The 2,338-nt window shown below is 38.2% G+C and overlaps 1 non-coding gene across 1 annotated transcript; it reads right to left on the minus strand.

Moving 5' to 3' along the window:
- Positions 1-1,661: 1,661 nt before the first annotated feature.
- LOC148094437 (small nucleolar RNA SNORD66) lies at positions 1,662-1,718 on the minus strand. The gene has a single exon (XR_015716540.1). It is a non-coding gene; the product is annotated as a small nucleolar RNA SNORD66 (small nucleolar RNA).
- Positions 1,719-2,338: the final 620 nt, after the last annotated feature.

A 2,338-nucleotide genomic window follows, 5' to 3' on the forward strand; every position in this document is an offset into this window, starting at 1 on the left:
ATATGTGTTTATAATTTTATAAGGTAGTACAGACAGGTGAATATAAGACAAAAACCTCACAAATCCAGGGTGAGTCCAACCAACTGTACAGAATATTGCTATTTATTATTAAAGAAGCAGGATTTTTCTTTCTTTCTACTTTTTCCAACATTAAGGTGATTAAAACAGTTCCACTGACTGTCCCTAGTGGTTTTAACCTCGATTTTACACTGTAAAGCAATCCCTTCACTGGGAACTCCTGTTATGAGAGGAAGTTTCAAAATATAAGAAAGGCTTTAATTCAATTTAATTTTAAAAACATACAGATGAGAGTAGTCAGAACTAAGAGGCTTCCAGTTGATAAATATTACTGTTTTTGAGGAATAAAGACTTTAGGAAACCACATATTAGTTTATATTCCTGAGGAGTTACATTTTGAATTTTTTGATTGGGATTTATCTAGTCTTCATGTTTCAAATAGCAACTTTTAAGAGGCCATAAAGTAAAGGAAATAACTTGTCTTTTATCTAATTTAGACTTCAGAAGGCTAACCATGAAAGAACAAGTTCCATGCCAAGACTTGTTTATTAATAGGAGGAACTGATAATCTTGAAATAGCTACATTAGAAACTGAACCACAGGTTGTAAAAACTGGAGATGTTATTTCAATGTGAGAGTATATATTTAATCAATTATCTTCGTGAATGAACACCTCCCACATATAAAGTTTCTAATTTGAAAAGTTAACTACAAAAGCTCACGTGCGATAAAACCTACAATTAAAAACTGCCAAGTATGTGGTAATAATTGAAACATGCTTAAGAGGAAAAAGTTGACTGTAATATCTCCATTTGGGACTAAGAGCAAAATCAACATAGAGAAAAGTAGATTCAACATTTTAGAGGAAGAACATAGTGAATAAAAAAAACCCACATCACTTTTCCCATTAAAATGAACTACTTTAGTAGTTTTAAACAGGTCACAAGTCTGTACTAAAATTGGGTTTCTAGAATATTTATTATATGACTAAATTGAGATGCGAATATCCATTGTTGAGCTCTTAAGTATTTAAGTTGATCACTTGAAAATTAAAGTTCAAAGTCATTTTTCATGTGAACATCTAAGACCATTCATCTCAGGCAGTAAGTTATAACATAAGGTCATGTAAATAATGTCTTTATGTATTATGGAAATAATAATGACAAGTTTTCTCTTTTTCCTCATGAGAAAGTCCAAGGACCTCAAAATAGAACCTCCTTTTTTTTTTATGGAATCACACAGATGACATATTATATGTTAGGGTTCTCTAGAGAAACAGAACTAATAGGCTGTGTGTTTGTGTGTATGGATTTATTATATGAAATTAATTTGCATGATTATGAGGCTGATTAAGTCTACAGGGTGAGTCTGCAAGCTAGAGACCCAGGAGTATTGATGGTGCAGTTCCAGCCCAGAGGCGAGCAGGCTGGAGAAGCAGGAAGACCTGATGTCCCAGGGAGCGAGGTGGGATTCTTTCTAGGTTGGGAGAGGGTCAGCTTGTTTTTCTATTCAAGCCTTTGACTGACTGGATGAGGCCCATCCAGGTTAGGAAGGGTAATCTGCTTTACTCAGTATACCTATTTAAATGTTAGGCTTATCCAAAAATACCCTCACAGAAACACCCAGAATAATGTTTGACCAAATACCAGGGTGCTCTGTGGCCCAGTCAAGTTGACACATAAAATTAATCATCACAAGTATGATGAGTGGAGTTTTTGGTCACATTTTCTCCAGTCCACCATCCCTGTGTTACTGGGGAGACAATGAGGAGAACTTGGTTCTTGTCTTCTTGAGGGAAAGATTTCAACCAAGAGACACAGTGTAGAAAAGAAAGCAAGAATGTATTGGCTGCAGCAAAAATATACTTAGGACAGTGAAATAAGGAAGAGCATAGAAGTAACAGGAGAGCCTAGGCTGGGCTGCTTTGGCTCATTGAGAAGTCAGAGAGAGACAAGGGGGCCTTGGAGACAGGTTTGGGGACCTTGGAAAAAGATTCAGGGAGTTAGCCCAGATTAAGCTGCCACTGCCAATTGCTCCCCTGGTTGCAAGTTTCCTGGGGTCCTCTCAGAGGGGGGAAGGAAATGGCTCTGGCGTGCTCCACTGGGGGAGGGGAGTGCACATGCGCTGAGTTCTTTGTCCTGAGCATATTTATCTCTTTCTTGCAGGTGGAAATCTTAGGGGAGGTCCCAGGGGAATCTCTCAATAGAATATTCATCAGCTTTCCGGTTCTGGTCTTTTGGCATCGTGGTCTCCACTGACTGGTCAGTGCCAAGGCAGGAGATCATTAGTCAATGTAGCTGGTCTTGAGGCAGCCACAGGG

This window comes from Miniopterus natalensis, chromosome 1 (genome assembly GCF_054644295.1).
Source record: "Miniopterus natalensis isolate mMinNat1 chromosome 1, mMinNat1.hap1, whole genome shotgun sequence".
Classification (NCBI taxonomy): Eukaryota; Metazoa; Chordata; class Mammalia; order Chiroptera; family Miniopteridae; genus Miniopterus; species Miniopterus natalensis.